This window comes from Aegilops tauschii, chromosome 5 (genome assembly GCF_002575655.3).
Source record: "Aegilops tauschii subsp. strangulata cultivar AL8/78 chromosome 5, Aet v6.0, whole genome shotgun sequence".
Lineage (NCBI taxonomy): Eukaryota > Viridiplantae > Streptophyta > Magnoliopsida > Poales > Poaceae > Aegilops > Aegilops tauschii.
Window position 1 is genome coordinate 314,101,566 of NC_053039.3, and position 26,550 is coordinate 314,128,115.

Here is a 26,550-nt window from a genome sequence, read left to right on the forward strand (position 1 = left end):
GTGGCTTCTCTCAAGAGCATAAGTATTACGGTGGGTAAACGAATTACTGTCGAGCAATTGATAGAATTGAGCATAGTTATGAGAATATCTAGGTATGATCATGTATATAGGCATCACGTCCGTGACAAGTAGACTGACTCCTGCCTGCATCTACTACTATTACCCCACACATCGACCGCTATCTAGCATGCATCTAGAGTATTAAGTTCATAAGAACAGAGTAACGCTTTAAGCAAGATGACATGATGTAGAGGGATAAACTCATGCAATATGATATAAACCCCATCTTTTTATCCTCGATGGCAACAATACAATACGTGTCGTTTCCCCTATTGTCACTGGGATCAAGCACCGCATGATTGAACCCAAAGCTAAGCACTTCTCCCATTGCAAAAAAGATCAGTCTAGTAGGCCAAACCAAACTGATAATTCGAAGAGACATGCAAAGATAACCAATCATACATAAAAGGATTCAGAGGAGATTCAAATATTGTTCATAGATAATCTTGATCATAAACCCACAATTCATCGGATCTCGACAAGCACACCGCAAAAAGAGTTACATCAAATAGATCTCCAAGAGAAACGAGGAGAACTTTGTATTGAGATCCAAAGAGAGAGAAGAAGCCATCTAGCTAATAACTATGGACCCGAAGGTCTGAGGTAAACTACTCACACATCATCGGAGAGGCTATGGTGTTGATGTAGAAGCCCTCCGTGATCGATGCCCCCTCCAGCGGAGCACCGGAAAAGGCCCCAAGATGGGATCTCATGGGTACAGAAGGTTGCGGCGGTGGAAATAGGGTTTTGGCTCCGTATATGATGTTTCCAGGGTATATGAGTATATATAGGCGAAAGAGGTCGGTCCGGAGAGCTACGAGGGGCCCACGAGGGTGGAGGGCGTGCCCAGGGGGTAGGCGCACCCCTGCCTCGTGGCTTCCTCGTTGATTGCTTGACGTCCACTCCAAGTCCTCTGGATCACGTTTGTTCCAAAAATCACGTTCCCGAAGGTTTCATTCCGTTTGGACTCCGTTTGATATCCTTTTCCTTCGAAACACTGAAATAGACAAAAAACAGCAATATGGGTTGGGCCTCCGGTTAATAGGTTAGTCCCAAAAATAATATAAAAGTGTATAATAAAGCCCATTAATCATCCAAAACAGAATATATATAATAGCATGGAACAATAAAAAATTATAGATACATTGGAGACGTATCACAGGCCCACCGACGCGCCCCGGCCGCCGCTGCCCGCCATCACCGCCGCAGGGGACCAAGATCGGGCCACCACCACCTCAGATCCGAGACGCAAAGGAGGTCCGCCGCCGCCGCGCCACAGGGCCTTTGCCCGGCGACGACGGAGGGAGGGGAGGCGCAGGAGGTCGAGGGGAAGCCTGGTGGTGGCCGCCCGGTGCGGGCTGGCGGTGGCTGCATAAGGTCGAGAGAGTCGCCCTTATATACCATAATGATACACAGCATAGTCAAACTTGAAGTTGTGGCGGGTTCTAAACAGATTATCTCGTCCAGGACCGATCATTTTATCCCTTCATGATGCAAGTGATATATTCCTAGAGATCAGAAAGATGGCCAAGTACAGTGGCTGTGAGTGGCTAGCTGTTGTAGCATTTCTACTTTTTGTGGCTTCCTCGATCCTTCTTCGGCTAATAGTTTTTCAGTTTGCATGTGGTGCTACTTTACTTTATTAGAAAGCAGCATTACTCTACTAAGTTTTGTAGTGCATTTTGTTGATCAATTCAGTGATCTTCAGTCTTTTTCAGTTATGAAATAGCTATGATTCAGGACAAGGAGAACAAAAAAATCTACAGAACCTCATACTACTATATTTTCAACACACTCTTGTTTTCACTTCTGGTCTTTCACATGTATAGGTGGGTACTGATTTTGTCAAACAAATTCAGTCTAGAGGTCATGTTGGTGAGTGTGTTCGATCCGGTCAGTGATTCTTTTCTTGCTTATTTCCTTGGTGTTAGAATTATTTTATTTCTCAGCAGCATACTCTTATGGATTTATTATAAGATACCCCTGATTCTGAACGCGAAAACGACGACGAAGATTAAGCTGAAGGTTGTTGGATGCTTAACTGAAGAACTGTATAGTTCGTAGTTGGGAATGAGAATGGTGCAAGCGGGTTGTATAAAGAATTAGAATGTCAAGGAGGAGCTAGTTAGCATATCCAGTAGCAGGAAATTCAGGCACAAAACGAAAACTGAAAAGTCTTGAATCTCGGTGCCACCGGAACAAGCCTCCTTCATGTATCTTTTTTTTTGTAAATTGAATGTATGAGGTGATGCTATCATTCAGGGTCTTGAGGAATCAATCTTACATCATGATATAAATCTCCCTATGTATGTGAAGATCTCTTTTCAGAAATACCGAGCCTCCAAGTTATAAAAACTCTCTTTTATATATGTGGCTTGATTATTGTAATATAGTGGTCATATATTCTCAAATATAAAAATAAAAATTTAGTGGACCTTATATGTCATTATTATATATGCTTGCACTTCATGTTAAATATTCAGTATGATCGATATTGAAAATGGACATCTCTGTTAAACATGTGTACAAAGAAGATATCACTAATTTAGCTGATACTCAGTGTAATTGATCATGTAGTTTCATATATCCAATCATGTTCAGCACACCTACAATTTACATAAGAGATCGAGCTACATCCGAGCTACATCCGAGCTGCCTTTGGTTTTATCTGAAGGCATTAATCCAGTCTCCAAAAGAACTGTATGCTTTCCTTTCGGCCCTACAGCTGATCCACTTTAGCTCCTCTTTGAACTTCTTCCTGCAGTTGTATATGTTTGGTGGAACCCCTTTAAAAATGAAATCATTCCTTGTAGTCCAAACAGCCCAGCAAACCAAGATAATGATTTCCATAGCAAAGGGGACATTGAGTAGCTGTTTGAGGTGATCAACTTCTTCCTGGATGCCAAGCTGAATTGGAGTCCAACTGGGGCAAATGTAGGTCCAGCAGAGTTTGGCAAAGGGACATGTGAAGAACAGGTGGTCTCTGGTCTCAAAGTACTATGAGTGACACATAGAACATGTATAGTCCTGTATGAAAAAATTCTTTCTCTGCAAAATAGCACGAATGCTAAGTTTGTTATTTACGAGAAGCCAAAAAATATATTTTATGCTTGAGCTGGCAGCAAGTCTTCCAGAGCGACTTGATTGCCGGAAGAACCCCTTGGTGCATACTCAATGGTTGGTAGACCTTGGAAACTTCATAGTGAGTGGAGCCTGAGGGCAGTTGCCAGTGATCAAAATCGTTAGTGAGACCAAGGAGTTGAGGAATTCCTCAAGTTCATGGAGCTGAGCAAATGCTTCCTCAGATAGAGGTAAATGGAAATGAGAGTGTAAATCTTCCAAATTCCAGAGAGTGTCGACTGAGATATTCTGATGTTTGGAGAAAGAATGCAGATGTGGCCATGTGCTCAGTTTAGGAGTATTGTCCCAGGTATCAGACCAGAAATTCAAAGAAGAACCATTTTGAATAATGCAAACGGCATGTTGTTTGAAAGTAGGCATCAGCTTCAAACAGTCCCTCCACCAAAAGGAGCAAGTATGCAATGTGGTTCTGGGAAATCCTTGTGAATAATACGCTTCCCAAACTAATTTCACCCAATGGAAATCTTTATGATTAAAGAATTTTATACAACATCTTTATGAGCAGGCAAGTATTTTGAGTAGACAGATTAATGGTACCAAGGCCTACTTCATTTTTAGGCCGACAAACCAGGTCCCAAGTTGCTAGAGGGGGATTCTTCTTCTCCAGGTCTTTACCTCTCCAAAATAAATGTCTTCTATATTTATCAATCTGCTAAATGATTCCTTTGTATAAAAGCAAGCAACTCATAATAAAGGTAGGGAGAGAAGAGAGCACTGCATTGACCATCAACAATCTCCCATCATAACTGAAGTACTGAGAACAAACGGCCAACCTTTTCATAATTCTATCAACTGAAGGAAATATGCCCTAGAGGCAATAATAAAGTTATTATTTATTTCCTTATATCATGATAAATGTTTATTATTCATGCTAGAATTGTATTAACCGGAAACATGATACATGTGTGAATGCATAGACAAACAGAGTGTCACTAGTATGCCTCTACTTTACTAGCTCGTTGATCAAAGATGATTATGTTTCCCAGCCATAAACATGAGTTGTCATTTGATTAACGGGATCATATCATTAGGAGAATGATCTGATTGACTTGACCCATTCCGTTAGCTTAGCACACGATCGTTTAGTATTCTGCTATTGCTTTCTTCATGACTTATACATGTTCCTATGACTATGAGATTATGCAACTCCCGTTTACCGGAGGAACACTTTGTGTGCTACCAAACGTCACAACGTAACTGAGTGATTATAAAGGTGCTCTACAGGTGTCTCCAAAGGTACTTGTTGGGTTGGCGTATTTCGAGATTAGGATTTGTCACTCCGATTGTCGGAGAGGTATCTCTGGGCCCACTCGGTAATGCACATCACTATAAGCCTTGCAAGCATTGCAACTAATGAGTTAGTTGCGGGATGATGTATTACAGAACGAGTAAAGAGACTTGCCGGTAACGAGATTGAACTAGGTATTGAGATACCGACGATCGAATCTCGGGCAAATAACATACTGATGACAAAGGGAACAACGTATGTTGTTATGCGGTTTGACCGATAAAGATCTTCGTAGAATATGTGGGAGCCAATATGAGCATCCAGGTTCCGCTATTGGTTATTGGCCGGAGACGTGTCTTGGTCATGTCTACATTGTTCTCGAACCCGTAGGGTCCGCACGCTTAAAGTTCGATGACGGTTATATTATGAGTTTATGTGTTTTGATGTACTGAAGGTAGTTCGGAGTCCCGGATGAGATCGGAGACATGACGAGGAGTCTCGAAATGGTCGAGACGTAAAGATCGATATATTGGACAACTATATTCGGACATCGGAAAGGTTTCGAGTGATTCGGGTATTTTTCGGAGTACCGAAGAATTACGGGAATTCGCCGGGGAGTATATGGGCCTTATTGGGCTTTAGGGGAAAGAGAGAGGAGAGGCTGGGCGCCCCCCCAAGGCCTAGTCCGAATTGGACTAGGGGGAGGGGCTGCGCCCCCTCCTTCCTTCTCTTCTCTCTCCCCTTTCCTTGACTCCTACTCCTACTACTTGGAGGGGGGGGGGGGAATCCTACTCCCGGTGGGAGTAGGACTCCCCTAGGGCGCGCCATAGAGAGGGCCGGCCCTCCCCCTCCTCCACTCCTTTATATACGGGGAGGGGGGCACCCCTTGGAGACACAACAATTGATCCCTTGGATCTCTTAGCCGTGTGCGGTGCCCCCCTCCACCATAATCCACCTCGGTCATATCGTAGCGGTGCTTAGGCGAAGCCCTGCGTCGGTAGAACATCATCATCGTCACCACATCGTCGTGCTGACGGAACTCTCCCTCAAAGCTCGGCTGGATCGGAGTTCGAGGGATGTCATCGAGTTGAACGTGTGTTGAACTCGGAGGTGCCGTGCGTTCGGTACTTGATCGGTCGGATCGTGAAGACGTACGACTACATGAACCGCGTTGTGCTAACGCTTCCACTTTCGATCTACGGGGGTATGTGGACATACTCTCCCCTCTCGTTGCTATGCATCACCATGATCTTGCGTGTGCGTAGGATTTTTTTTGAAATTACTACGTTCCCCAACATCAATGATATACATAAGTGTTCCATCCTTGGCTTAGTATAACTGAGAGGTGTTCCAAGGTATGTAAAAGGAAAAGCTTCAATGACACAACCCAAGATTGAGGACAACTGCTATATGTCTTGATCAGAAAGATTGATGGGCAGAATGCTAGATTTGTGATAATTAACTTTAAGACCAGATGCTTTGGAGATAAGATCCACAAGAGTTCTAAGCTGGGTGAGTTGTTGTGGACAAGCTTGCATAATGATCAATGTGTCATCAGCATACTGCAAAATTGGGAAGTCAGGGCAGGAGGTAAATTGAACTGGTGGGTGAATGAGACCATTGTGTCTAGCATCATTAAGAATTGTTTGTAGAAAATCTGCTGCAATAACAAAGAGCAGAGGAGAGAGAGGGTCTCCCTGCCTGACACCCCTTCGGCACTTAAAATGTGATCCTGGCACTCCATTAAGAAGGACTGAAGATGTGGCTGAGCTTGCTGCAAGATCAGGCACCACAGGCCTTAAAGCGCAATCTGCAGACCGACAGCAAGGCGAACAGGTGCCGAATCTGCACACTACACACTCTAAAAAATCGGTATCAACCTTTGAGATTTGAAAATCGTACTTGTAGTAGTATCTGCTATCAGCAGTAGGTATCACCAAAGATCCTAGAGAGCAAAATCAAGATTCTAAACCAGCGATATAACTCCAGTCCGTGCTATAGGAGAAGAAACACGAGCACTAAAGTGAATAGGAAAGTCGGCAATCTCCTCCAAAGACCAAAGTCATGTGTGATGGGCTACTTCTGCTTTATGTGTCTCTGCGTTCAGAAAACTGCACGATCAAAACCGAAACTTAAGCAATTTTCACGCGCGCATGGTCAGGTGCTCTCTGCTTTCTGTTAGGTTTAGTCGGCCTCGCGGTGGGCCGTCGGCCCATGTAAGCTTCCGTGTGCTCGTGACGAACAACTGTTGCAAAATATTAAAAAATGTTAAACATGTATACAAATATTCCAAATGTATACAACAAATGTACACTGTGTATGAAAGAACGTAGGCATTAAAAAAATATATTGAAAAATGTAATCATGTATTAAAATATGTTAGCCATGTTACTGATCTATACAAAAATCTAAGGCATACATGAAAAAAATAGACATCAAAATATTAATTATGTATTTGAAAAAAGTTAAACATGTATAAAAAATGTTCCTGATGTATACAAAAAATGTACAACGTGTATGTAAAAAAGTAGTCATTAAACATATATATATATATATATATATATATATATATATATATATATATATATATATATATATATATATATATATATATAGGGAAAATCCATCCTACCACTCGGTGGTAGTTTCCCCACATATCTCATATACTACCAAGTGGTACTATATATATACTATTTTATTATTTTAAATATGTTCATATACTATATCTAAGATATTTCAAAGCAGAACCTTTCAATATTTCTGTGTTTTTTCAATTAAAAAATGTTCACCAGTTTTACTAAAATGACTTAAATTTTTTTAAAAAAAATCCACGAGTTCTTTTAAATGCTCACGAGTTTAAAATAAAAAATTCATGTATTTTAGAAAATGAATCCAGAGAAACAAAAACAAAAAAATGTTTGTGGATTCAAAAAATGTACATGATACTCTTTATAATCGATCATGTACTTTCATATATCCAATCATGTTCAGCACACATACATTTGCAGAAGAGAGCTACAAGCTTTGTGTGAGGCATCAAGCCATCAATAAGAGCATCACTTGTTATAGCACCTTACTAGCAACGACGATCACGACCGAATCTCCCCTTGCTGTAAATTACGGTCGCCGGCGTCAACCTTGCGGAAGAGTCCAATCTGCTGCAACAAGTTATTATTCAAACTTTTTGAAGTTGCAATTTTGTTTTCTTTTTTAGTTCAGAAGAACACATAATTCATCTTTGCGAAACTTCATACCTATGTAGAACACTTCACCATGTTAGCCACAAAAAAAACCGGAATTGTTTGAATTTTTATATTTGAAAAATTAAAATGCTATATACGATGTGCCTAAAACCATGTCCAAAAATTTATGTCCTTATATATGCTTTTAAATCATGTTTACTAATTAGTACTCGGAGTATGATACTGGAAATGGCTTCTGTTAATCTTTCTCGGAGATGGGGCCAACTTTATGATAAGCATTTATACACCGCAAAACATGTGTAAAAAAATCACTATTTTTTCTGGTTATAATCGACCATCTACTTTCATATATCCAATCATGTTGAGCACACATACATTTTGCAAAAGAGAGCTACGAGCTTTCTATAAGGCATAAGCCATCAACAACAACATCATTTGTTATAGCACCTTGCTAGCAACGGCGATCACAACCAAATCTCTCCTTCTAAATCTTCGTGGAAGCTTTGATGCTGCTGCTGATGCTGCTTTCGGTCATCGTCAACCTCGCGGAAGAGTCCAATCTGCCGCAACAAGTTGGTATTCAAAATTTTTAAAGTTACAATTTTGTTTTTTCAGATTAGAAGAACGCCAAACTCATCTTTGCGAAACTTGATACGTATGTAGAACACTCGATCATGTTCGCCAAATTTTTTTTAGAATTTTTTTATTTTAAAAATTAAAATGTTATATACGGTGTGCCTAGAACCATGTCCAAAAAATTGATATACGCTTTTAGATCATGTTAAGTAACCAGTACTCGGAGTATGATATTGGAAATGGCCTCTGTTAATCTTTCTCCGAGATGGACCAACTTTTATGATAAGCATTTACACACCGCAAAACATGTGTAAAAAAGGTCACGAATTTTGCTGATTATAATCGGCCATGTACTTTCATGTATAAGATCATGTTGAGCACACATACATTTTGGAAAAGAGAACTACAAGCTTTCTATAAGGCATCAAGCCATGTGTAAAAATACTTATCTTTGTAGCCAACTTTATATATATTTTTTCTTTGTTTTTTTAATTCAAAAAGTGTGAAATTTCCAAAGCAATGTTCACAAATTTTAAATTTTTTGCAATTTTGAATTTTTACACCAATTTTTAATAAAGTGACTTGATTTTTAAAAAGTATTCATGAGTTTTAAATTAAATATCCATGTATTTCTGAAAAAGAAACAGGAGAAACAAAACAAAAATGTTCATGAATTTAGAAATGTATGTGGATTCTAAAACTGTACATGGCACTCTTTATGATCATGCACTTTCATATATCCAATCATGTTCAGCACACATACAATTTACAGAAGAGAGCTACAAGCTTTCTGTGAGGCTCAAGCCGTCCGCAACAACATCACTTGTTATAGCACCTTGCTAGCAACGACGATCACGACCGAATCTCGCCTTCCTCTAGGTCTTCTTCGAAGATTTGATGCTGATGATGATGCTGATGCTTCCGGCCGTCATTAAACTTGAGGTAGAGTCCAATGTGCCGCAACAAGTTGTTGGGCTTCGCAGTGTTGTACTCATCAATGCCGAGCCTCTTCAGATCCTCTGGGTGTAGGGTATCGTCCGGCATTGCCATCTTCTCCATCTGGAGCAGCTCTTGACGGGCCTTCTCCCTCGCCCGGGACGTGGCCTCCTTTCGTTGCCTTTCCAGAGCACGGGCGAGCTGCTCACATGTTGGAGGCGTGATGGCCGGTGCTGGACTGTCGCCGATCTCGTCGGAATCAGAATCTGAGTCACTGCCGCCGGAGTGCTCTGAACCCGAGTCGCTGCTGCTGGAAACAGTGTCTGAATCGCTGTCGCTGGAATCAGTATCCGAACTGCTGCTGCTGGAGCTTGGGCTGCCACAGCCACTGGCTGTTTCATCTTCCACGAGCAGAAGAGGTGCCGGCACGATCGGTAATGGGGAGACGCCACCGCAGATGTCAACATCTTCCTCCTCCTCCTGTTCGGCCATGGCCTTAGGGCCGTCATGGTGCCGTTCTTGCAGTAGAGGTTGCGGCACGATCGCTAAGGGCGACACGCCGCCATAGATGTCAATTTCTTCGTCATACTCCTCCTCTTCGGCCATAACCTTAGGGCCGTCTTGGTGCCGTTATTGTGGCGACGGATTCGCCGTTCTCCTCTCTCGAGCGAACTTGTCAACCTGCTCCTGTAACTCGACGGCGGCGGCGTCATCCAACGCGTGGAGGTCGATCTCGATTTCGCCGGGGCGGGTGGCGCAGCTCTGCTTCTTCAAGAGCTGGACGATGTGATCGGGGATTTCCACAACGAACAGCTCCAGGTCTTCCGCGAGCATCTCCCGCTCAGAGGCCGTCATCTTCTTCTTCGTTGGCGCCTTCTTGCGATTGATCACAGGAACGGGAGGAGACGCCTTCCTCTTCTTGGCCGGCGGCTCCTCATCCTCGGCCAAGAACCCTGGACGACTGCGCACGCGGGGAGCCGATGGGGACGAGGCGGGAACTAGCACGGCGGCCGCCTTGTGGAGGAGGCGACGGACGGCGACGAGCTCAGATTGGAAGCGCTGCCGAAGGATCTCCATCTCCCTCGCGCGCTTCGGGCCGGATATGATGCCGGTGTTGGCATCAAACGGCTCGCCTTTGATGAAGTCGTGCTTCCTGGTGAGCTCCCTGCTGTAGGGGTAGGCAATCTCCATGGGAAGGGAACAGGGGACGCAGGTCGCTTCGCTGGGTAAGGGCTGCTGATTGGTGAAGATTGAAAGCTGGAGAAGAGAAGATTGGTCAGAGCGAGGTAAGGGCAAAGGCAGCAGGTTGGCTGCCTTTTATTGATCAGCTCAGCTGAGGTGTGATGCCGATTCCAAATCGAGCATGTGGATGCGTATGTGATATTGTGATCCGTCAGGAAATCGGATTTGCTTGCGTGCACTTCAAGCTTAGTGACATGAATTAAGGAGTTTGAGGCCATCTCGGAAGCCCTCGTCGGGCGACACTGCAGCTCATTTCTTTCGTGCCTCCTATCGTTGCAATTGGCATTTCCCCAATCGGCGTATCCCATCGGCGTATTCCGTGTGCTCGTTTTTTTTTGTTCCAATCTGGTAGCTTTTATTCAACAAAGGCACTCCTAGCATCATCAGCCAAAAGGCTGGTGAGTAGGAAGGATGGTCTAGACCCGGTCCAACTTTCGGTGATCATCAGTGTGCATGCATGTTTAGCACAAAGGTGGGCCGATACGTTGGCTGATCTGTTTACATGTTGAACATCGAAAAAAGAAAAAGAGGAAGCTAGCTCTCCAATTTCTAAAAGTAAAGGAGCCATAACAAAAAGACTATTGTGGCGAGTGTTCCAGAGATTAACGATCTCCAGGCGATCTGTTTCCATGATCACATGGGAGAAACCGCGCAGGTTAGCAAAGATAACTCCATCGCGCAGCGTCATGGTCTCTCCAATGAACGAATCCGATATCCCTAGATGGGGTTTACTCCAAGCACCCAACAAGGCAGTACTGGAACGTGCAACACCTCCCACTCCCACCTTATTGAAGTCCAAATTCACAGCCGCATCGGTATTTATTTTTATTACCCCCTCCTCGGGAGGTGTCCACCCAAATCCTGGAAGCACCGAAGCATGTGAGTGAGGAATATCAAGCAAAGCCAAGTCTTCCCGAATCCGCTTAACCGATGTAAACGGATCAAGTTGATCATCATCATGAGTGAGTCTATTTCTAGAGTTCCATATAGCCCACATCACTGAGATCATCCGAGCCCTTTCAATGTCAGAGAAACTCCCATCACAAATAATGTCACGGGACCATGTATCAGGGTGCAAGCGTGGCCTTCGGAGATCGAACATTGCAAACGCTTGTTCCCAGAACAACTTGGCATGAGAGCAATGCACTAGGGCGTGCATTAGATCTTCATCCATCGCATAGCAAATATTACATCAACTGATGAGTTTGATATGCGGTACCAAAGGGTGCATTCATCGGGAAGGATTCCACGCACAACTCTCTACCAGAATACATGCACCTTCGGCAAAACCTTGAGCTTCCATAGCGATTTCCACATCTGTTCTTCAGTGTATGAGGTACCGGTAACCGTCCCTTCTCTAGAGTTGCACGCTCTTTATGGTTCACGAGAGCACGGTACACCGATTTGACAGGGTAAATGCCGCTTCTTTCATGGGCCCAAGCATGGAAATCATCACCACCACCCGCACGTAATGGGATATTACGTATAGCATCAGCGTCGGGTGCAGCAAAAACATCCCGGATCAGCTCTCGACGCCATGAACAATTGTCCGTATCAATTAGCTGGTCCACTGCCTCAAGCGTCGTCCCACCTGGTACAACCATGGGGGATAAAGTGTCTAGACCTGGGATCTAGCTATCATGACAAATGGAGATAGTAGTCCCATCTCCCACCCTCTTAATCAGACCAGTGTTGAGCGCCTTTCTGACAGCTACGATCGCTCGCCAAATGGCAGACGACGTCTTCGGCACCGTGGCCTCCAGGAAATCCCCATCGGGAAAATATCGGCCCTTTATAACCCTGGCGCATAATGAATCCAGGTTAGTAATGAGCCTCCAGCCATGTTTCCGGAGCAGCGCCAGGTTGAACAACTTCATGTCGCAAAAACCCATACCCCCTCGAGCTTTCGGAGAGGCAAGTTTATCCCACGCCACCCAATGCAGAGATCGACGGTCAAGGGATCCACTCCACCAGAATTTTGCCATACTAGCAGTCAAACTTTTGCATACCTTTTTGTTAGAAGGAAGCAACTCATACTGAAAATTGGGATTGCTTGAATAACTGACTTGACAAGTGATTCTCTCCCAGCACAAGCTAGAAGTCTCTCTGCCCAACCATTCATTTTACTCTATGATCGCTCACCAATATGATCGAAAGTACCACTGGAAATCCTCCCAACCGCTGTTGGTAATCCAAGATAACGATCGCTGAAAGCCTCCACTTGGATGCCTAGTAACAGTTTCAGTTCATGCCTTCTGTCCACTGGAGTGTTTGGCGAAAAGAAAACCGCACTTTTATCTCTATTAACAAACTGGCCGGAGCATGAAGCATAGATAACCAAGATTTCATTCAGCCGGACCACGCTCTCTTGCATTGCACTGATGAAGATAAGACCGTCAGCGGCAAATAATAAGTGGCTCACCCACGGTGCCCGAACGGACACTCGGATGCCTCTATCTATATACGGGGAACCATAGGAGTTCAACAGAGATGTGAGTCCTTCTGCACACAACAGGAAGATAAAAGGAGATACTCGATCTCCTTGACGCAAACCACATGACGGTGTAAAATACAACAAAAGTTCTCCATTAACTCTTATTGTAAACTGAACCGAAGAAACACACTTCATTATTAGTGAAACAAAATTCTCGCTGAAACCAAGCTTAGTCATGATTGCCTTAGAGGTAATTTCATTCGACTCTGTCATAGGCCTTCATCATATCTAACTTGACATCACATGAGTAATTCTTCCCCTTCTTCCGCCTTCTCATTGTGTGGACACTCTCAGAAGCTACCACAACATTATCAGTAATCAACTTGCTGGGGACAAACGCACTTTGCTCCTCGCTAACCACTGTGTCCATCAGCTCTTTCAAGCGGTTAGTAATCATCTTAGCCCCAATATTGTAGGGCACCGGACACAACGAGATGGGTTGGTATTGAGCAATACACCGAGGGTTGCATACCTTTGGTATGAGTGTGATCGATGTGTCGTTGAACCCCAAAGGTAACTCGCCACCATTAATAAAACCCAGAATAGCTGGTACTAGATCTCCTTGAAGGATATTCCAATGCCTTTGAAAGAAACCCGCGTAAACCCGTCAACTCCCGGAGCTTTTGATGGTGACATTTGAAAAAGGGCTGTATGGACCTCCTCCGGTTCATAGGGTTTATCCAGCAACAGAATCATATCTCCCGTTACGCACTCGGGGACATACTGCAGCAGCTCGTTCATACCATTATAGCCTTGCGAGGAGTACAAATTCTGATAAAACGACTGCACCTCCACCATATCTTCTTGCTCAGACGCACACACTGACCCGTCCGCACGTCAAAGATTGGAAATTCTATTCACGTTTACGCTGCGCCGCTTGCGCATGATAATAAGTCGTATTACAATCACCTTTCCGGAGCCAAGGCATGCGAGAGCGCTGTCTCATCCATACCTCCTCTTGCCTCCATGCCTCACGAAGTTTAAGCACCGTGGCCTTCTCTTCATCGTTCGGGCCTCTGCCAATAGATTGCTTCCTTAAGCTTTCAAGTTTCAAATGTAGTTTCTTCACCTTTTTGGCAAGACATCCAAACTCCTGGGCACCCCACGCTCCAAGGTCGCTTTGGAGCTTTTGTAGAGTGTCCTGAATTCCTGTGAGTCCCTTGTTAGGTTGATCTCTTCCGTGTGGGCCCAACGGCCCCCCGGGCCCTTAGATCCGCGCCCTGATCGGGGGCGCCCAACCCTCATATGGTTGGCGGGCCCTTGTGACCCGCGCTATATAAACAGAGGTGGGGGCCGCGGCACGAGACACGAGGTTAATCGCTGCCACAAACCCCACCAACACTCCCTACCGATCTAGGGTTAGTGCGGTGCTCACGGGAAGCTCCACCACCTCACCATCTCTCTGCCATCACCACCGCCGCCACTGCTCCGGCATAGCATCTGGCCCAAGCTCGTCTGGACCAACAGAGGGTAAGTTTCCTGGAAATCCTACCCTACACGGTCCCATGAATCTATCGATGGTATCAGCCAGATGGGTGTAGGATTCTTCAGATCAAACCAAACAGAGCCTTCCCCACGAACCCTAGAACAGAAAAGAAAAGTGGTTCACCGGAGAGGGCCTAGTGCTCGCCGGCAAAGTGCGCCGCCGCAAGGCTGCGCCGATTCCTCTCGATCCGAATGGGAATCGGCAAGCCGAGCCGTTCGGACGAAGAACAACCCTGCAAAGGGCAAAGGGGGCACCGCAGCCAAACCGCTCGACGGTGGCGCGCTCATCGCAAGGTGGACGCGCAGCCGGCGAGGGGGGAGGCCACGGCGCCGCATCTCGCCGTAGAATGCTCTGCCGTCGTCGAAAAATGAAGGGGAGTAGAAGGGCAAAGTAGCCCTCGTTCTCTCTCTCAAAGAAGGTGGAGATGGAGCAGGGAAAGGGAAAAGCTCGCGTGCGGTTCACACGATGCGGTGGCTTCACGCCGTCGCCGGCTAAGCCCCGACGCAGCCGCAGCACAGAGAGAGACAGAGGCGCACAAGGGGAGCAGAGGAGGGCTCGACCTCGGATCTCTCTCTCTGTCTAAAGAACAAAAAGGGGGAAGGGGACAAGAACAGCAAAGGTGCTCGCGCAGCACCGTGGCGATGCCGTCGCCGGCAGCCGGCGTGGCCTTTACCCGTCGCATCTCTTGCTCTGTCTCTCTCTGTTGCGCGGGAAGAGAAAAGAAAAGAGCGCCATGGCGCGGCGCGGCGCAGTGGCGCGCGGTGGCTTTTCGCCGCCGTCGCCGGCGACCGGCGCGCCGAGGTGACCGAGCGGCCGGCGTCGAACGCCACGGCTCAGAGCGAGAGAAGAGAGGCGCGGGGTGGGGAAATGACGAACCCTAGCGCTGTGCACCGGTTTTGTCTGAGAGAAAACTGCAGGTGACCGTCGGATCACGGTGGACGGCCCGGATCTAAACCCTAGAGCGCGCTGGGCCTTCTGGGCTGAGAGAGAGAGGAGTCAGACCAGGCTGGGCTGAGGTTTTCACCCGTGCGTGCGCTGAGCCAAGGCTAGCGGCCCAGGCCGAGGCCAGGCTCGGCTCGCGCGAGCGTGCGGGGGAGCAGGCCATGGGCCGCTGCGGGTCTCCCGCGCCAGGCCGAGGCCGGCTGGAGCTGACATTTTTTATTTTTGTTTTAATAGTTTTTAGGCAGTTTTCTAATAGATTTTCTATGCAATTTTTCATCCAACGAAATTTTGTTTAGAGTACAGAAAAGTAAAAGAAAATGTTTTGAAAAGTAAACAGAAAAGTTTCTGAAAATGAAAATAGAAAATTTTCAGAAAAAGAAATGTTCTTGAATTTTACAAAGAAAATAATAAAGTTCATGAATTTCTTATTTGGTCAAAGAAAAGTTTCTGTAAAGAATAAAAAGTTCATGAATTTTTATTCATGTTTTTCCGCTGCGTAAACAATTAATAGTGCTCTTTTACAAAGAAAATAAAATTTTAGATAGAATTATATTTAAAGAGCATATTAAAGTAATTATTGAAATGAAATGATTATGTTATTTTTATGACCAACGTTGTTAATAACATGATCATATTTTATTATTGAAAATAAAAGTGCTCTTTTTAAAAGTGAATAGAACTAAAGTAACAGATTAAATTGTTGCTTCTCTAATGCATTTTTGAACCAACCGGTTAAAATTGCTTAGAGAGTAAAAGAGTACAGAATTGTTTTTGAATAGAATATTGTAAAGTTTCCGTTGCAAAGTAAAAGTTTTATCCTCCAATTAAATTGGAACCAACGGGAAAATTTATTTGGAAGAAATGTTCTTAGCAGTCTTTTTCCCCTGTGGGTGGAATAAGATGCAGATAGTTTCCGCTATGACAAAAGAAAAATATTTATTTTAAAGTTAAAATAAGGTATTGTTATTTTCTGACCAACGTTGATGATAACAATGCTATAATTCTATGAGTCTTATGTTCAAAGTTTAAATCTCTGATAAATTTTGTATCAAAGTGATCAATTTTCAGAGAACGGATAAAGATCAAGAAATGCTCTTGAACTAGAGAAATTTCTTGTTCCTGCTGCAATAAAGTTGATGATGATGATTAATTCTTAGCAAAGTTGTTTAATAAAATACTATCATCACATTGTTTATGAGTTATATGCATTATTTCCATTTCTGCCCAACGGTGATATAGAATTAATGTAGAAGGATGATGTTTATTCTAATTCTGCCACAGCGGTGATTTAGAATATAAAGGAAAGTTTCAAAAAGTTTAATGTGCATTTCTTTTAACCAGACCAACGTAGGGTTATTTTTATGCCCATTATTGTTGATTATTGGCTAAGTTTTCTCAGACTAAAAGTTTTCCATGCTTTCATTCGTGAAAGCGAATGGCTGGGTACTTGTGACCCAAAAGATGACCAAGAAAGGTCATAACGTGAGGGAGTATGTTCTCTCTAAAGAATGGCATCAAAAGAAAAGAGATAGATCATTGAGAGTCTTGGTTGATGAATGTCTTTCATGTACTCTCTATGAAGAAGATTCTTCAGTCAACATGATCTGAGATGAACAAGCAACATGCGTGTTTAATTTGACCAACGCCGGATCAAGCATGTGTGTCAAAGAGCATTCGGATTTATTCCTAAATTTGATGATTGAATATGCAGTCAAAAGAGCCAATTCTAGCATTTATGTTCCCTTACAGGGAATTACTCGCGTGGTGGGAAAAGATGATTATGTTAAAACCCGCATGGCGGGAAAAGTCTGGGAAAATACCTGCGTAACGGGGTAAAACTGACATAATATTATGTCAAAAATCCCGTATGGCGGGAGAAATTCTGGCAAGGAAAAGATATGATAACTCATGTGCTTTTAATGTATCCCACTCTGGGAGAAAAGAATGGAGTAGCTGAAAGGCGCAACCGTACACTTATGGATATGGTGCGCAGCATGATGAGTTATTCCAACTTGCCATTGGGATTATGGATGGAGGCGCTTGAAACCGCCATTCACATTCTCAATAGATTACCAAGCAAGTCGGTGCCCAAAACACCGTACGAGTTATGGACAGAAAGGGTGCCCTCCCTACAACACTTTAGGATGTGGGGGTGCCCTGTTGAGGCCAAAATGTTTAATCCAAACATTGCAAAGTTAGATCCCAAAACAGTGAGTTGCCACTTCATTGGCTATCCAGACAGATCAAAGGGTTTTCGTTTCTACTGCCCAGAAAGATATACAAAGTTTGTAGAAACAAGACATGCAGTCTTCTTAGAGGACAAAATGATGAGGGGGAGCTTGGTAGCTCGAAAAATTGATCTTGAGGAGAAGAGGGTGCATGCACCTAATCCGATGATTCAGGAGCCATTTTTCTCACTACCAGTTGCAACTCCACCAATGACAACTATGTGAGTAGACCCGGAACCTGTCCATCAGGAGCCGACTGAACCCGTTGTTGAGCATGAAATGGAGGTGCAACAGCAAATTTTACAAGAAGTGCCAGAAGTTGAGGCACAGAATGTGCTAGAAACTGAGGCCCTTAGAAGGTCTACAAGACCAAGAAAGTCAACTATTTCTACTGACTTTAAAGTTTATAACACATAAATAGTTCATATAGAAAAAGATCTCACCTCATATGAAGAAGCCATGAGAAGCCCTCATTCATCAGAGTGGATGAAGGCAATGGAAGACGAGATGAAATCGATGAGTTCCAAAGATGTTTGGGACTTAGAAGAAATTCCTAAAGGAACCAAAACAGTAGGCTGCAAATGGGTCTACAAAATTAAGTATGACTCTAAAGGGAATGTAGAAAAGTATAAAGCTTGACTCGTGGCAAAAGGATTTACACAAAGAGAAGGGATAGATTACAATGAGACAGTTTCTCCAGTCTCATGTAAGGATTCCTTCAGAATCATAATGGCATTAGTTGCTCATTTTGATTTAGAGTTACACCAAATGGATGTTAAGACGGCATTTCTGAATGGTGATTTAAAAGAAAAGGTCTACATGAAACAACCCAAGGGTTTTATCATGGAAGGCAAGGAAAATATGGGATGCTGCCTGAAGAAATCCATTTATGGATTAAGACAAGCCTCTAGACAGTTGTATCTAAAGTTTAATCAAACGATTAAAAGTTTTGGATTTAAAGAAAATATTGAGGATAACTTCATTTATGCAAAGTTTAAAAATGGGAAATATATTTTTCTAATCTTGTATGTGGATGATATCCTTCTTGCTAGCAGTGATGTTAGTCTACTACAAGAAGCAAAGAAGTTCTTATCCCCAAATTTTGACATAACAGATCTTGGTGAAGCATCATATGTTTTGGGCATAGAAATTCACCGAGATAGGAACAGTGGAGTCTTAGGACTATCGCAGAAAGCATATTTAGAAAAGGTTCTTAAAAAGTATAATATGCATGTGAGTAAAGCCACACCTGCTCCTATAGTTAAGGGCGATAGTTTTGGGAAATTCCAATGTCCCAAGAACCAGTACGAGATCGATCAAATGAAAGAAGTACCATATGCTTCGACAGTTGGCAGCTTACAGTATGCACAAGTGTGCACTCGCCCTGACTTAGCCTTTATCTCCGGGGTACTCGGTAGATATCAAGAGAATCCAGGCATAGAGCACTGGAAGATGGCAAAGAAAGCATTGCATTATGCGCAAGGCACGAAGGACTACATGCTAATATGCAGGAGAAGTGATTCCCTAGAGATAAAAGGGTATTCAGACGCAGATTTTGCGGGGGACAGAGATGATATAAAATCCATGTCAGGAAAAGTATTCACCCTCGCTGGGGGAGCTATTTCGTGGAAAAGCTCCAAACAGTCGATAGTTGCATCATCCACGATGTATGCAGAATTCATAGCATGCTTCGAAGCCATGGGGCAGGCGATATGGCTAAAGAAGTTTGTACCCGACTTGAAAGTGGTAGATTGTATTCACAAACCACTAAAGATGTACTGTGACAACCAGCCCGCAGTATTTTACGCTCACAACAACAAGTCTAGTAATGCTGCCAAAACAATAGAGATAAGGCATTATGTTGTGAAAGATAAAATCCAGGATCAAACTATAAGTCTCGAGCATATAAGGACAAAAGATATGCTTGCTGATCCGCTAACGAAAGGCTTACCACCCAATGTGTTCAAGGAACACTTAGCCGGCATGGGTTTAAGGGAAAGCCTTATGATTCCTGGATAGGCCCAAAAAGGAACAGAATTTGTTTCTGAACAAAACGTATGTTGTAGCTGTATGATTCTATCGGCAAGTAAGCTGTGACGATGAAACATGCTCTATGTACCAATATGTGATGAAACAAATAAACTAGAAAGTATAAGGTTAAAAGTAAAGTTGAGATCAAGGGGGAGAATGTTAGGTTGATCTCTTCCGTGTGGGCCCAACGGCCCACCGGGCCCTTAGATCTGCGCCCTGATCGGGGGCGCCCAACCCTCATATGGTTGGTGGGCCCCTGTGACCCACACTATATAAACAGAGGTGGGGGCCGCGGCATGAGACACGAGGTTAATCGCTGCCACAAACCCCACCGACACTCCCTACCGATCTAGGGTTAGCGCGGTGCTCACGGGAAGCTCCACCACCTCACCATCTCTCTGCCATCACCACCGCCGCCACTGCTCCGGCATAGCATCTGGCTCAAGCTCGTCTGGACCAACAGAGGGTAAGTTTCCCGGAAATCCTACCCTACACGATCCCATGGATCTATCATCCCTGCCTAGCATGGTTTCTTTTCCACGCCTCAGCAAGAAAACTATCGTACTCAGCATGGGATTGCCAGATATCCTCATAACAAAACAGTTTTGGCCCCCGACGTGATTGAACTTGTTGTGACTCAACCAACACAAAGCAGTGATCTGATTCCACCGCACTAATGCGGTGAACACGCACAGGGTCGAACCTTTGTAGGAACTCCTCGCTCGCTACACCTCGATCAAGGCGGGCTTTCACATTCATCAACCCCCTTGCTTATTATCCCACGTGTACGATACCCCTGTGAACCCAAGGTCCTGCAGGGAACAATCTTCCAGTGCTTCCTGAAAAGCTAGCGTTTGCAATTCCGACCTCGGAGCCCTACTGAAATGTTCACTACCAAATAGTGTCTCATTGAAATCTCCAAGGCACATCCATGCCTGGTGCGGTATTGCATGCAGCATTCTCAAGCAACGCCAACTATGGTGCCCATCTTCTTTCCTTGGCGCGCCATAAAAACCCGTAAACCTCCATTCTGGAGCAGACAAATCAGCTTTCTAGACCATAACATCAATGTGTCCAGAACTGTAGTTTTTTAGCTCAACCTTCACATCACTTGACCAGAACAAACCAATTCCACCGCTAAGTCATGCACTATCCACCGCAAAGCATCCCGCAAAGCCAAGACTTTGTTGCAAAATCTCTACTCGTCTAGCCCTGATCTTCGTCTCCAAAACAAAGAGCAAAGCGGGCCCTTCTTGCTTTGTTATTTTCCGAAGCTCTCGAACTGCCTCGGGGTTCCCAAGCCCCTGGCAGTTCCAACTTAGGCATTTCATGGCTCCTGGTAGGGCTGACGATCAGCCAATGCCGAATTTTCAGAGGATGGGGGAGTGGGCTTCTTCTTCTTTGGTTCTGGTTCCTTCACTCTCGAGTCTGCACCCCCATCTCCATCTACGCCACCCAAGCCATCAATTCTCTGAGCTGTAAACACCACCATATCAGTAGGAGCTCCATCTGGATTTGTCATATCTGCAGGACTTGGTAGAGCCAGAGGGTCAACCCTACGATAAACTTTTTCATTCTGCGGTCCTCCCTTTCTTTTTATAAATAGGTTTCTTCTTTGGGGAGTTGACCTCCTCATCCCCCCGAGGCTTGTTGTTCGACGAGGCTGCATCTTTCTTACTTGCTACAGAGTTCGGAGTTTCCTTAGACGAGCCATCACCCGAGCCAGCTCCCTTCCTATCCTCCGGCGCCCGCAAGCTTGAGGTAAAAGGAAAATCTCCGTTCTCATCACGGGTGCCCGGAGTGGGACAGAATAGACCAGAGTGGCCAAGATGACCACACGAGAAACAAAAATTCAGGATGTGTTCATATTGAATATCATACCAGTCCCTAGACTCCCTCTTTGCCAATCAATCAGAATCCATCGCCGCAAGGGTTTATTGAATTAATCGTCACCCTAGCTCTCAGAAATCCCCCACATGATCAAAGTGGACAGATGTCGCATTAGCATCTATCTGTTTGGCAACGTCTTTCCCCCACCGATCATTCTGCAAGTTGAAAGGCAGGTTTGGAACCCTAGCCCACAACTGAAGTTTTTCAAACTTTAGTTCCGACGGCCTCATGCAGGCGTCAAAATCCGCCAGAATTACTGCATGTCTGCTCACATGCCACGGCGATCCTTCTCGCACACGATCGCGATCACGGCGATTCTCGAAGTCCGCCACAAACGTGTTCTCGCCCACCGGCATGAAGAACAAACCCCTAGGGTTTCCCCACGCCGGCCTCAATGCATTAGCAATGGTTTGGATGTGTAAAATCTTTCGGTGTAGAACCTTGCCAGCGATTGACCACTTCTGCGGGACTCCCTCCTCGAGATCATCAACCAGCAGAGGCGTGGCTTCTTCCTCGGTGAGATCCAGCTTCCCCATGGCCTCCTCCATCCATGCCCTCGCCGCCCTGGGGAATTTCGCCCCCCTCGAGTTTCCGCTTGGATCTGCAGACGTAGCCATCTCCTAGACCAAAGATTGTAGCGCCCCGCCGACGAGATGTCAGCGAGCACCGCCGTTTCTCCACCGAAACCCTAATCGCCTCTCAAGGGGGCTCCTAGTTTTTTGGGGAACCCTTTTTCCTATTTCGCATCCGTGTACTCGTGACGAACAACTGTTTGCCTCGGCTCGCCTCAATACAATGCGTATGAAAATATTAAAAAATGTTAAACATGTATTGAAATATTCCTGATGTATACAACAAATGTACAATGTGTATGAAAGAAAGTAGGCATTTAAAACATATATTGAAAAACATGTAATCATGAATTAAAAAAATGTTAACCATGTTACTGATCTATACAGAAATCTAAGGCGTACATGAAAAAATAGACATCAAAATATTAATTATGTATTTTTTTAAAAAGTCAAACATTTATAAAAAATGTTCCTGATGTATAAAAATGTACAACGTTTATGTAAAAAGTAGTCATTAAAAGATATATATTGGGGAAAATGTTAATCATTTATTTAAAAAATGCTAAATATCTATTAAAAATACCTAACTTATAAAAAATGTATATTGTGCATGGGAAAAGTAGACATGTGTTGAAAAAAAAGAAAAAAACCCATTGAAAACCGGAAAGAGAAAACGAAAACTGGCAAAAGAAAAAAGACAACTAAATATTAATTAAAAAAAGAAAACAAAAAACAAAATAGAAGACTAAAAAAACAAAACAAACCAAAAGGAAAAAGGAAAAAGGAAAAAATGATTAAAAAATAAACACGCTGAAACCGCTCCAAGAAACCCCTATTTGGCCCGCCCATCTCGCGTTTGCCTACTGCGAGACGGAGTTGCGTTATGTCCTGCAGTAGGCGTGCATAGCTCTTGCTGGCTAGCAGACCTAGAACCCAACATTTGCCTTGGATTCGGCCTTAGGGTTGGTTTTGCGATGTTCAATGTTGATGGCAAAGTTTTAAGAAATGATGGAAGGAGCTGTTGTGGCTATTTGCCGAGACCAAAGCAGCCTTTATTTTTGCTCATCTTCAGTTGCACTTAGTGGTATAATTGATGTACCGACTCTAGAAGACATAGCGTACCGGGAAGCCCAAGAGCCAAGACCTTGCTGATGATCTACTAGTCAGGTAGATCCTAATAGCTTTGGATTGTGCCATATTTATAAAGGATATCTTTGATAAAGTGGGTGGGCATTATGGAGCGATAGTCGATCACTGCTCGTGTAATTTCAGGGAATGCAACTTCACCTGTGATAGTCAAGATAGCAATCATGAAACCGAAGTTTAGCTAAATACTCTCAAGATATAAATTTTGGATGTCATGTCCGGCTTGCTGCACCACATGATCCTGTAACATTTCCTCTGAACATCGTTGATCAATAAAATGCAGCTTAAGTTCTCTACAAAAACTACTGTTTGTAGCAAACTTTTAAATATTTCCTGTGTTTTTCAATTTAAAAAATGTTCACCAATTTTAATAAAATGACTTAAATTTTATAAAAAATATCCATGAGTTCTTTTAAATTATCATCAGTTTTAAATACAAAATCATGTAGTTTAGAAAACGAAACCAGAGAAACGACAACAAAAAATGTTTGTGGATTCTAAAAATGTACATGATACTCTTTATAATGGGTCATGTACTTTCATATATCCAATCATGTTCAGGACACATACATTTTGCAGAAGAGAGCTACAAGCTTTGTGTGAGGCATCAAGCCATCAACAACAGCATCACTTGTTATAGTACCTTGCTAGCAACGACGATCACGACCGAATCTCCCCTTCCTCTAAATCTTCCTGGAAGCTTTGATGATGCTGATGCTGCTTTCAGTAGTCGTTGACAACCTTGTTGAAGAGTCCAATCTGCTGCAACAAGTTACTATTCAAACTTTTTGAAGTTGCAATTTTGTTTTCTTTTTTAGTTTAGAAGAATGCGTAATTCGTCTTTGTGAAACTTCATACCTATGTAGACACTTGATCATGTTCACCAAAAAAAATCAGAATTCTTTGATTTCTTATATTTAAAAAATTAAAATGCTATATACAGTGCGCCTAGAACGATGTAAAATTTTTTTATGTCGTTATATATGCTTTAAAATCAAGTTTAATAATTAGTACTCGGAGTATGATACTAGAAATGGCCTCTGTTAATCTTTCTCAGAGATGGGCCAACTTTATGATAAACATTTACACACTGCAAAACATGTGTAAAGAAAAGATCACTAATTTTGCTGATTATAATCGGCCATGTACTTTCATATATCCAATCATGTTCAGCACACATAAATTTTGCAAAAGAGAGCTACAACCTTTCTATAAGGCATAAGCCATCAACAACAACATCATTTGTTATAGCACCTTGCTTGCAACAACGATCACGACCGAATCTCTCTTTCCTCTAAATATTCTTGGAAGCTGTGATGATGCTGCTGCTGCTGCTGCTTCCAGTCGTCGTCGACCTTGCAGAAGAGTCCAATCTGCCGTAACAAGTCAGTATTCAAACTTTTTGAAGTTAAATTTTGCTTTTTAGATCAGAAGAACGCCACATTCATCTTTCCAAAACTTGATACGTATGTAGAACACTCGATCATGTTCGCCACCAGAAAAATTAGAGTTGTTTGATTTTATATTTTAAAGATTAAAATGTTATATACCGTGTGCCTAGAACCATGTCCAAAAAATTTGATGTCGTTATATATATGCTTTTAGATCATGTTAAATAACCAGTACTCAGAGTATGATATTTGAAATTGTTGGGGATAGTATTTCAAAAGTTTTGCCTATGATCACGCAAGATCTATCTAGGAGAAGTATAGCAACGAGCGGGGAGAGTGTGTCTACGTACCCTCGTAGACCGAAAGAGGAAGCATTTAGTAACGCGGTTGATGTAGTCGAACGTCTTCGCGATCCAACCGATCCAAGTACCGAACGCACGGCACCTCCGCGATCTGCACACGTTCAGCTCGGTGACGTCCCTCGAACTCTAGATCCAGCTGAGGCCGAGGGAGAGTTTCGTCAGCACGACGGCGTGGTAACGGTGATGATGAAGTTACTGACGCAAGACTTCACCTAAGCACTAGACAATATGACCGAGGTGGAAAACTGTGGAGGGGGGTGATAACCCAGAAGTATAGGGGATCACAACAGTTTTCGAGGGTAGAGTATTCCAACCCAAATTTATTGATTCGACACAAGGGGAGCCAAAGAATATTCTCAAGTATTAGCAGTTGAGTTGTCAATTCAACCACACCTGGATAACTTAATATCTGCAGCAAAGTATTTAGTAGCAAAGTAGTATGGAAGTAACGGTAACGGTGGCAAAAGTAATAGTAGCAGTTTTGTAGTAATTGTAATAGTGGCAACGGAAAAGTAACTAAGCAAGGATCAATATGTGAAAAGCTCGTAGGCATTGGATCAGTGATGGATAATCATGTCGGATGCAATTCCTCATGCAAAAGTTATAACATAGGGTGACACAGAACTAGCTCCAATTCATCAATGTAATGTAGGCATGTATTCTGAATATAGTCATACGTGCTTATGGAAAATAACTTGCAGGACATCTTTTAATAGAGTACCAGACCAAAGCATTAACACTTCGTGAATACACGAACTCCTCAAACTACGGTCATCACCGGGAGTGGTCCCGATTATTGTCACTTCGGGGTTACCGGGTCATAACACATAATAGGTGACTATAGACTTGCAAGATATGATCAAGAACTCACATATATTCATGAAAACATAATAGGTTCAGATCTGAAATCATGGCACTCGGGCCCTAGTGACAAGCATTAAGCATAGCAAAGTCATAGCAACATCAATCTCAGAACATAATGGATACTAGGGATCAAACCCTAACAAAACTAACTCGATTACATGATAAATCTCATCCAACCCATCCCCGTCCAGCAAGCCTACGATGGAATTACTGACGCACGGCGGTGAGCATCATGAAATTGGTGATGGAGGAAGGTTGATGATGACGACGGCGACGGATTCCCCTCTCTGGAGCCCCGAACGGACTCCAAATTAGCCCTCCCGAGAGAGATTAGGGCTTGGCGGCGGCTCCGTATCGTAAAACGCGATGAATCCTTCTCTCTGATTTTTTTTCTCCCCGAACGTGAATATATATAGTTGGAGTTGAGGTCGGTGGAGCACCAGGGGGCCCACGAGGCAGGGGGCGCGCCCAGGGGGGCAGGCGCGCCTCCCACCCTCGTGGACAGGGTGTGGGCCCCCTGGTCTTGATTCTTTTGCCAGTATTTTTTATAAATTCCAAAAATATTCTCCATGAAGTTTCAGGTCATTCCGAGAACTTTTATTTCTGCACAAAAATAACACCATGGCAATTCTGCTGAAAACTGCGTCAGTCTGGGTTAGTTCCATTCAAATCATGCAAGTTAGAGTCCAAACCAAGGGCAAAAGTGTTTGGAAAAGTAGATACGATGGAGACGTATCAACTCCCCCAAGCTTAAACCT